Source organism: Myotis myotis, unplaced genomic scaffold, assembly GCF_014108235.1.
Source record: "Myotis myotis isolate mMyoMyo1 unplaced genomic scaffold, mMyoMyo1.p scaffold_m19_p_3, whole genome shotgun sequence".
Classification (NCBI taxonomy): domain Eukaryota; kingdom Metazoa; phylum Chordata; class Mammalia; order Chiroptera; family Vespertilionidae; genus Myotis; species Myotis myotis.
In genome coordinates, this window is record NW_023416335.1 from 84,499,732 (window position 1) to 84,511,329 (window position 11,598).

Consider the following 11,598-nt stretch of genomic DNA (forward strand, 5'->3'; position numbering starts at 1 on the left):
CAAGGCCGGCCCGAGGCACAGGCAAAACTTGGATGTCTGCTGCCCAGCTTCCTGGGGCCGGCCTGAGGTGCAGGCAAGCCTCAGATGTCAGCTGCCCAACCGCCCAGGGTGGGCCCAAGGCACAGGCAAGCCTCAGATGGCGGCTGCCCAGCCGCTAGGGCCGCCCAAGGCTCAGGTAACCAGGGCCAGCCGAGGCTTGCACTGCCGGCAATGGCAGCAGAGATGTGATGGGGGCATTGCCTTCCCTTGATCGCCAGGTCACCTCTCGCCCCTGAGGGCTCCCAGACTGTGAGAGGGGGCAGGCTGGGCTGAGGGACCCCCCTTCTAGTGCATGAATTTTCATGCACCGGGCCTCTAGTCTATACTAATAAAAGGGTAATATGCTAATTAGACTGGATATCTTCCAGACGTCCTTCCTGACAAAGCTAGAGGCTTGGCCAACCTGTGCAAATCACCCCCAGGCCCCTCGCCCAGCCAGGCCCTGCCACCAGCAGAGACCCCCCGACCCTGATGGCATGGCCAGCCTGCAAACAGCCCTCAGCCCCTCACCCAGGCAGGCCACACTCTCCAGCGGGGACCCTCACCCTGACCAGGGGCGTGGCTGGCCTGCAAACAGCCCTCAGCCCCTCACCCAAGCCGGCCGCGCCCCCTAGTGGAGACCCCCACCCTGATGGGGGCGTGGCCAACCTGTAAACTGCCCCAGGCCCCTCGCCCATGCTGGCACCACCCCCAGCAGGGACCCCCACCCCAGTGGAGCTGTGGCCGGCCTGCTAACCTTGAGAGGCCCCTCGTCTAAGCTGGCCCTGTTCCCCAGTGGGGACCCCCACCCCGATTGGGGCAGCTGGCTTGTAAACTGCCCCAGGCCCCTCACCCAGGCTGGCACCATCCCCCAGCGGGGACCCCCACCCTGATCAGGGGCGTGGCCGGCCTGCAAACCATCCCAGGCCCCTTGTCCAGGCTGGCCCTACCCCCAAGGGGACCCCCACCCCAATCTGGGACCCCCTTCAGGGCAAACCAGCCAGCCCCCACCTGTGCACCAGGCCTCTATACTAATAAAAAGGTAATCTGCTAATTAGACCGGACGTCCTTCCAGACAAAGCCATGGTGATGGGGCTGAGGCAGAGGTGGTTAGGGGTGATCAGGCTGGCAGGGGAGAGCAGTTAGTGGGATCAGGTTGGCAGGGGAGAGCAGTTAGTGGGATCAGGCCGGCAGGGGAGAGCAGTTAGTGGGATCAGGCCGGCAGGGGAGAGCAGTTAGGGGGATCAGGCTGGCAGGGGAGGGCAGTTAGGGGGATCAGGCCGGCAGGTAGACGAGCAGTTTAGGAGATTGCAAGAGGGATCCCAGATTGGAGAGGGTGCAGGCTGGGCTGAGGGACCCGCCCCCATACACGAATTTCATGCACTGGGCCTGTAGTCTATATAAAAGAGAAACATGCAAATTAACTGTCCCTTCTTGACGCCCACAAGCCAATGAGGAGTGACTATGCAAATTAACCTGACAAAGATGGGTTAATTTGCATACACAGGCACCGGGGAGCTGGGGGCGGGGCGGTGCATGTGGACACTGGGGAGCCAGGAGCGGGGCAGGAGCTTCCCCCGTGTCGCCATGTCGACACAGAGGAAACTCCCACCTGGCTGGCATGTGTGCGCAGGTCCGGGGGAGACAGGGTCGGAGCAGAAGCTTGAGTGCGCATGGTAGCTGGGGGCGGGGCGGGGCGGTGCACCGGGGCGCTGGGGAGCCGGGGTCAGGGCGGCGTGCGCGGATGCCAGGGAAGCTCCCGCCTGGCTGGCGTGCGCACGCAGGTGCCAGGGAGCTGGGGTCAGGGCGGCGTGTGCAGATGCCGGGGAGCTTGGGTCGGGGCAGCGTGCACGTATGCCGGAGAGCGGGGTCAGGGCTGCGTGTGTGGAAGCCGGAGGCGGGGCTTGGAGTTTCCCTCAGGTCGCCATGGCTGCACCCCACTGGAGTGCATGTGCGAACACCGGTGGAGGTTCTCGCTCCACAGCCACTTGCACGCATGCCGGCACCAAAAGGCCTGTGTCCCCGGGACAGGTGTCCTCGGGAGCCAGGCCACCCCGAGCCTGTAGGCCCGCGCCTAGGCCTGGAGCGACCGGGGTCCAAGAAGGTGACAGAGGGTGCACATCGGGCTGAGGGGACCCCCCTTCCCCGTGCACAAATTTCGTGCACCGGGCCCCTAGTAGTTAAATAAAAAGAAGAAACAGAATATAAGAGTGAGGGGAGTTTAAAAGGAGAAGTTAGTAAGAAAATTAAGTACAGGGTGATTTTTTTAAAAATGTACTTGGACATCCCCTGAGTGCTCCCGGACTGTGAAAGGGCGCAGGCTTGGCTGAGGGTCCCCCCGCCCCCATGCACAAATTTCGTGCACTGGGCCTCTAATATCTTCATAATGAGGACATGTTTTTCTCCATACCAAACATTCCATGATGTGGTAATGGCTTTCTATAGAAAGGCTTTCAGTTTTGAGTTCCTTGAGTTTAAAGAATTACTTCTTACCCTAACTGGTTTGGCTCAGTGGATAGAGCGTCAGCCTGTGGACTGAAGCGTCCCAGGTTTGATTCTGATCAAGGGCATGTACCTTGGTTGTGGTCACATCCCCAGTAGGAGGTGTGCAGGAGGCAGCTGATTGATGTTTCTGTCTCGTCGATGTTTCTAACTCTCTATCCCTCTCCCTTCCTCTCTGTAAACCTTAAAAAAAAAAAAAAAAAAGACAGAAAGAAAGAAATAAAAGAATTACTTCTTGATCTTCCTTTCCCTGCCGATAGTGCTTGCAAACATGGCAAACGTTCCTAAAACCTGCCAAACTTTCTGTAAGAAGTGTGGCAAGCATCAACCCCACAAAGTAACACAGTACAAGAAGGATAAGGATTCGCTGTATGCGCAGGGAAAGCGGCGTTATGATAGGAAGCAGAGTGGCTATGGTGGGCAGACTAAGCCGATTTTCTGAACAAAGGCTAAAAGTACAAAGAAAATTGTGCTGAGCCTTGAATGGGTTGAGCCTAACTGCAGATCTAAGAGAATGCTGGTTATGAAGAGATGCAAGCATTTTGACCTGGGAAGAGATAAGAAGAGAAAGGGTCAAGTGGTCCAGTTCTAAGCTTCATATTTTGTTTTATTATATGAAAATAAAATCTTGATATGTTCAAGAAAAAAAAAAAAGAATTACTTCTTATGAAACACTCTTTTTTAAATGTAGAAAACACTTTATCTTTTAAGTATACATATATCTAAGTAAATGTCATGCAACATTCATTATATCAATTTATTAAAATTACGTATATGTTCCTATCAGATTGAAAAGAAATTCGAGCCTCACTGTAAAACTTATGTTTTAAAGAGAAAAACACAGTATTTCTTCAGTGTAGGTTTATTAAACACTTTGTAGAACAAGATCTTAACCTGTTTGTGTTTCTGCTTTCTGAGAGAGTTAATGTACCTACTGACGCTTCTAACCAAGAGAGAACCTGAGATCCTGGGACACTCACTCCCCTTGTTTGCAGTGATTGGCCGACGTCTCCTACCCCGTGGCTATTGCTTATATATGGCAAAAGGGTTTTTAGCTTTTATAACCTAAAAGAAAACAAAGCATTTTTTTGTTTGCTCGTGGATTTGTGTAATCATTGAAGCTAAATGTTGCTGATCTGTGATATAAAAAATGCCTCCTGCCGAAACCGGTTTGGCTCAGTGGATAGAGCGTCAGCCTGCGGACTGAGAGGTCCCAGGTTCGATTCTGGTCAAGGGCATGTACCTGGGTTGCGGGCACATCCCCGGTGGGGGATGTGCAAGAGGCAGCTGATCGATGTTTCTCTCTCATCGATATTTCTAACTCTCTCTCTCTCCCTTCCTCTCTGTGAAAAATCAATAAAATATATTTTAAAAAAAATGCCTCCTGTTTTCCTTATTTATTCTTGGGCTAGAAATAGTATATATCATATAAAGACTATGAAGTTTCATAAGCCTTTGTAATTCAAGCTCTTTATTTAAACATTGTTGGATTATGTGACATAAACCTTGTTTCATTATTTAATAAACTAGAGTAATATATAATTATAAAAATGACTTATGATTATTTCACATAAATAGAAACATTTGAACTAAGACATGCTCCAAAGAGTCCAGCAGGCTGGAGTAGAAATAGCATTTGGGAAACTGGTTGCAGACGTTTCTCTCTGCCTAGAGAAGCTATTGGGGTCGTCTTACTGCCTGGATACCCGTTATCTGAAATATTCTGTAGCTCAGTAGAGCCAGTGAATTTGCTGCATGGATTGATTGGGTTGGCAAGGTACTGTGGAGAGTAAGAACATCAATGTGCCCTAGCCAGTTGCTCAGTGGTTAGAGCATTGGCCTGTGGACAGAAGGGTCTCAGGTTCAATTCCAGGTCAAGGGCACATACCTTGGTTGCAGGTTTGATCCCCAGCCCTGGTCAGAGCGCTTTCAAGAAGCAACCAATTAATGTGTCACTCTCACATCCATGTTTCCCTCCCTCCGTCCCTCCCTCCCTCCCTCCTTCCTTCCCTTCCATTCAATCTTTAAAGATCAGTGGGGCCCAGCCGGTGTGGCTCAGTTATTTTAGTGTGGACCTATGAGCCAGTAGATCATGGTTCCATTTCCGGTCAGGGCACATGTCCAGGTTGTGGGCTCAATCCCCAGTGTGGGACATGCAGGAGGCAGCCAATAATTGATTCTCTCTCATCATTGATGTTTCTATCCCTCCCTCTCCCTTCCTCTCTGAAATCAGTAAAATATATTTTTTAAAAAGATGGGGAAAAAAATCCTCTGGTGAGAATTAAAAAAAAAAATTAAAAGAAAAAAAGGACACCAATATGATTACATCAGTACCCTGAACTTTCAACTCCCCTCTGTCCTCCTAGTAGTTGATGCTGGCTCAGGGCAGGAGCTGGGGTCCTTGGTTAACTGTGTCCCAGGCAGAGATACCTCTGGTTGGCATAAAATAGCCAGTGGGGTGAAATACAAACATGGTTCATTAATTTTTTTACTTAAAAGTATTTTCTAGGTGCCTGTTTTCTTAACATTTAAATCAAACAGTAGTTTATTGAAAAAATAGAATTGGAAAAAAGAGGGAGATGTTTCGTTTCGGTTTTCCTACCTAAGAGATTAAAAGACATACCCATGCACAATTGACTTTGTATGAGGGCCAGTGAGAACAGCTGGCAGCTGGCGTGTCCCAAATGCCTGAACAGTAGAACTTCCACTTTGACCATTGCATCTGTTAGACACAATTGACTTTAAATCCAGGCTATTTGTTGTTAAAGTGTTAGCTGGAAAAATCTACAGGGTAAATTATCAGTAGATGATAAGTAAATCATTTGGAAGCAAGGCATGGGAGTATAAGACAAGGGTAGTATATAAATCTGTTTCTTAAAAGCTTGATGCAAATAATGGAACCAGAAACACCAAGAGCAAAATACTGGAAACAATCTCTTTATTGATATGGATGGGCCAGGTTAAATAAACTGGTCCACCCATGTAATGGCTTACTGTGTGGCACATGAGAAGGAGTTAAATCTCAGCCTGCTCACCTGGAAAGATGTTCATGATATGTTATTAAGTAGGAAAAAGTTGAGATTCAGACTCCTATGTATATCATGATCTCATTTCTTAGGAAGAAAGCTTAAAACTTATGTAAGTAGGGAATGTATTTAAAGGGTGTGCATTAGGGTTCTCCAGAGAAATAGACCCAATAGGTGTGTGTGTGTGTGTGTGTGTGTGTGTGTGTGTGTGTGTGTGTGTGTGTGAGAGAGAGAGAGAGAGAGAGAGAGAGAGGGAGAGAGGGAGATTTACTTTAAGGATTAGGCTCATGTGATTGTGGAGGACTGTTAAGTATGAAACCTGCACGTTATCAGGTTAGCAGACTGGAAACTCAGACAGGATTTCTATGTTACAGTCTTGAGTCAGAAGTCCTTCTCTTGGAAACCTTGTTTTTATTTCCCCTTAAGTTCTTTAACTGATTGAATGAGGCCCACTTGTGTAATGGAGTATAATCTTCAAAAAAATATATATCTTGATTTCAGAGAGGAAGGGAGGGGGAGAGAGAGATAGAAACATTAATGATGAGAGAGAATAATTGATTGACTGCCTCCTGCATGCTCCCTACCAGAGATCAAGTCCTCAATCCGGGCATGTGCCCTGACCAGGAATCGAACCATGACCTCCTGGTTCATAGGTCGATGCTCAATCACTGAGCCATGCCAGCCGGGCTGGAGTATAATCTTAAAGTCAACTGATTGCAGATGTTATTCAACATCTATAGAATACCTTCATAGTAACATCTAGTATTTGCTGTAAAACTGGGCACCAAAGCCTGTCTAACTTGACACAGAATTTAACCATCACAGGGTGGAAGCAATTACTAATATTTTTTTTATGCAGAATTGTATTATATTGGTTCTAAAAGTTTATGTTTTATAATTTAAAACAAAATTTTTAGAGCAAAATGGACTGGCTTGGAATTAAGATGTGCAAGTTATGGTAAGTGGTGGTGCTGGAGTCCAACCCCAGCAGGTCCAGGGGTCCCCAAAGGTGTGGACGGAGTCAGAGAAGGAATGACACGGAGACAGCGTTCAGTTGATCAGCAGCCTAGCCAGGCTCTCTAGCCAGGATCTCCAGCCAAGTTCTGTTCAGGATCTCCAGCGAAGTTCTGGTTAGGATCTCCATCCAGGTTCTGTGTCCATGTTCTCTCGCTAGGTTCTCCAGCCAGGTTCTCCAGGTTCTCCAGCCAGGTTCTGTAGCCATGTTCCCTCGCTAGGTTCTCCAGCCAGGTTCTGTCCAGGTTCTCCAGCCAGGTTCAGTCACCAGGTTCTAGTCAGGTTCTCTTGCCATGTTCTATCCAGATTCTGTAGCCAGGTTCTGTCTCTAGGTTCTTCAGCCAGGTTCTCTTGCTAGGTTCTGTCTCTAGGTTCTGTGGCCAGTTTCTGTCCAGGATCTTTTGCCATGTTCTCTCCAGCGAAGTTCTTCTGTCTCTAGGTTCTGTGTCTAGGTTCTGTGTCTAGGTTCTGTGTCCTGTTGTCTTGTTACATCTGTATTTATACCAGTTGATTCCTATCCTATCAATCTCTATTCCAAAGGTTAGGGCGTTTCTTATCTCAATTCCAGGGAGTAAAGATTATGTAGCTTAAGCATGATTGTTCGTAGTTAAAGTGATTAATTACCTGCCTGGCACTTAGTTAAGGGGTTTTATTCCCTCCCTAACTTCAGGGGAAAATCCCTACCTGGGGAAACAACCTTTCTCAGAGAGGTGACCTTGGTTAAAACACATAGTGCCAAGAAGGTAAGCAAACATATTAAGAACAGTATGCCATATATGCCAGATCCCTTGAAACAGCAAAGATGGACCGGCTCCCAGCATGGTGGAAAATTGGAGCTGCATTAAATATACTATTTATAGTTTAATGATATAATATTTCTAAAATTATATTAAATATCTGTCAAACTTGAAATTGAGCTGAAAGAATAAATGGGAAACGTTTGCTTTTTCAGTTTTAACTATTTTCTTTTTATTCAATGAACTTAATATTTTATTCAAAAAATTTTTAATATATTTTTATTGATATCAGAGAGGAAGAGAGAATCATTGATCGGCTGCCTTACGCACACCTCCCACTGGGGATTGAGCCTGCAACCTGGGCATGCACACCAACCGGGAATTAAACTATGACCTTCTGTTCAGAGATTGATGCTCAACCACTGAGCAACACTGGCTGGGCAATAATTTAAATTTTTTAACTATTTTTTTTGACAGTAGAGGGAAACCTCCAGATAGAGTGCATCATGTGGACTATGTACCTATTCTGTAAACTCCCGGGGGTGTTTTACATAATTCTTAGTCTCCTTCTGACCATACTGTTTTCAAATTGTACTGTTTCATTGCATTATGTGGTGGCAAGAGCTGCATTTTATCTTACGAGGTTTTACTTCATTAATTGTAATTTTGCATATATATTTCAGAAACACTCCATAGTACTTTATGAAAAGAGAAGCTGACTAGATATAAGCTATTACAGATTTTCACTGAATGTATGTGTGAGAGTTTTGATGATTCTAGACTTAACAGGAATCCATATCTTAGAGCCAGGTTTACAAACATCCAAGAACTGCTTAAGGCCACTGGCAGACTTCATCTTGAATTGCATCACTACTCTATTTTGTACTTTTTTAAAAAAAATAATAATTTGCACATAGTAAATAGTGCAATAAATACTTCTTGCATTAAATGGAAGCAACCTACTAAGATTTGCTCTTCTGGGGTTTTTAATATGCTGTGTTATCTCAAGACCACAAGGAGTCAGTGAGAATTGGGGTGAGAGTGCTACAGGTAGCATTTCCTACTGATTGCTTTATTAATCAAGTTGCAGAGAAATCAAAACCTCTGTCAGCCTGTGTCGGGGTCCAACCCCAGCAGGTCCAGGGGTCCCCAAAGGTGTGGACGGAGTCAGAGAAGAAGGAATGACACGGAGACAGCGTTCAGTTGATCAGCAGCCTAGCCAGGCTCTCTAGCCAGGATCTCCAGCCAAGTTCTGTTCAGGATCTCCAGCGAAGTTCTGGTTAGGATCTCCAGCCAGGTTCTGTGTCCATGTTCTCTTGCTAGGTTCTCCAGCCAGGTTCCCCAGGTTCCCCAGCCAGGTTCGGTCACCAGATTCTGTAGGCAGGTTCTTCAGCCAGGTTCTGGCTAGGTTCTCCAGCCAGGTTCAGTCACCAGGTTCTAGTCAGGTTCTCTTGCCAATTTCTGTAGTCAGGTTCAGTCCAGGATCTTTTGCCATGTTCTCTCCAGCGAAGTTCTTCTGTCTGTAGGTTCTGTGTAGGTTCTGTCTTCTAAGTTCTGTGTTCCAAGTTCTGTGTCTTTCTGTCTTGTTACATCTGTATTTATATCAGTTGATTCAATCCTATCAATCTCTATTACAAAGGTTAGGGCGTTTCTTATCTCCATTCCAGGGAGTAAAGATTATGTAGCTTAAGCATGATTGTTCGTAGTTAAAGTGATTAATTACCTGCCTGGCACTTAGTTAAGAAGTTTTATTCCCTCCCTAACTTCAGGGGAAAATCCCTACCTGGGGAAACAACCTTTCTCAGAGACCTTGGTTAAAACACATAGTGCCAAGAAGGTGAGCAAACATATTAAGAACAGTATGCCATATATGCCAGGTCCCTTGAAACAGCAAGCATGGACCGGCTCCCGGCAAGCCTGTGTTCAGTTCAGGCTAAGATTTTTTAAAATTGTGGTAAAATATACATAAAATAAATTTACCGTTTAAGCCATATTTAAGTGTACATTTCTGTGACATTAAATACATTCACACTGTAGTACAGCTACCACTACCATCCATCTCCAGAACTTTTGAGATAAATTGTTTTGAGTGGATCTGGGTCCTTTAATTCATTAGCAGTGTTTATGTTTATGGCCCCGTTATAGGCCCAAGCTAGAAAATAAGATCCCAGAACTTACAACTGCATACTGGTTGTTTTTTTTTTTTTTTTTTGGTAGTGTAATACACATAACAAAATTTACTATCTTAACCATTTTTAAGTGTACAGTTTAGTGGTCTTAAATACATTTACATTGTTGTGCAAATATCACCACCATCCATCCGTATAACTTCATCTTGTAGAACTGACACTCCATATCCAGTAAACAACTCTTCATTCTCTCCTCCCAATAGCTCCTGGCAACTACCATTACACTTCCTGTTTTTATGATTTTTGACTAATTTAGGTACCTCATATATGTAGACTCATTCAGTATTCGTCCTTTTGTTACTAGCTTATTTGACTTGGCATAATGCCCTCAAGATTCATCCATATTGTAATATATTACAGAGTTTCCTGCCTTTTTAAGGCTGAATAATATTCCATTATATGTATAGACCACATTTTGCTTATCAATCCATTGTTGATGGATACTTGGTTACTTGTACATTTTAGCTACTGTGAATAATGCTGTTATGAACATGGGTGTACAAATATCTCTTTGAGACCCTGCTTTTACTCTTTTGTGTATATTCCCAGAAAGAATTGCTGGATCATATGATAATTTTATTTTTAAATTTTTGTGAAACTGCATACTGTTCCACAGTGACTGTACCATTTTACAATCTCACTAACAATGAATTTGAAATTGGGAAGTGTGAATCCTCCAATTTTGTTTTTTTTAAAGATTATTTTGGCTATTTGGGATCCCTTGAGATTCCATATGAATTTTAAGATGGGTTTTTCTATTTCTTCACAAACTGTCATTGGGATTTGGAAAGGAATTACACTGAATCTGTAGATTGCTTTGGGTAGCATTGATATTTTAAGAATATTACATTTTTCAATTCATGAACATGAGGTGTGTTTCCATTTATGTCTCAATTTCTTTTAGCAATGTTTTATAGTTTTCATTGTACATGTGTTTCACTTTCTTGGCTAAGTTAATTCCTAAGTATTCTATGCTTTTTGATGCTATTGTAAATAGAATTTGGTTTTGTAATTTCCTTTTCAGATTGTTCGTTGTTCATGCAGAGGAATCCAACCTATTTTTGTGTGTTGACTTAGTATCCTGCTACTTTGCTGAATTATTAGTTTTAATAGTATTTTTGGTGGAATATTTCGGGCAGTGATGGCGAACCTTTTGAGCTTGGCGTGTCAGCATTTTGTAAAACCCTAACTTAACTCTGGTACCGTGTCACATATAGAAATTTTTTGATATTTGCAACCATAGTAAAACAAAGATTTATATTTTTGATATTTATTTTATATATTTAAATGCCATTTAACAAAGAAAAATCAACCAAAAAAATGAGTTCACGTGTCACCTCTGACACGCGTGTCATACGTTCGCCATCACTGATTTAGGATGTCTACATGCAAGATCATATCATCTGTAAGCAGAGATACTACTTTTACCTTTTTTTCCAATTTGGATGCTTTTTATTTCTTTTTCTTGCCTAATTATTCCATTTAGAACTTCCAATACTATGTAAAATAGAAGTGGCGAAAGTGGACATCCTTGCTTTGTCCCTGATCTTAGAGGAAAGGCTTTCAATATTTCACCATTGAGTATGATGTTCATTGTGGGCTTTTTTCCTTCCTTCTGTTGATATGGTGTATTACATTGATTAATTTTCATTTGTTGAATCATCCTTGCATTCCAGAAATAAATCCAAGTTGGTCATAATGTATAATTCTTTTAATATGCTGCTGAATTATGCTTGCTAATTCATAATTTTGCTCTTTGCTCCTCCTTCCACTAAGAATTGGAATCAATTTCCCTCCCTTTGTGTCTGGCCTGCCCATAGTGACTTGCTTTGCAGAGAATGCAACAGAATTGACCTCCTGTGACTTCTGAGGCTAGTTCTACATTAGCCTTTGGGAACTATCTCTAAGCCCTAAGCCCCTGAAAGACCATGTGGAATGACCAATGGAGAAGCATGAGACTACATGAGGACGTAGAGATGTGCAGTCAGTCTCCAGCTGTCCAGCCTATGGGCATTCATGTCACCCCAGCTATGAATCAGATATGACGAACAGAGACGAATCTTTTTTGTTGTTGTTAAAGTTCCTTTTTTTAAAAAAAATATATTTTATTGA

The 11,598-nt window shown here is 44.0% G+C and overlaps 1 pseudogene; it reads left to right on the top strand.

Annotated features, from left to right (window-relative positions):
• Positions 1 to 1,426: 1,426 nt before the first annotated feature.
• LOC118651824 lies at positions 1,427 to 3,793 on the top strand (annotated as a pseudogene).
• Positions 3,794 to 11,598: the final 7,805 nt, after the last annotated feature.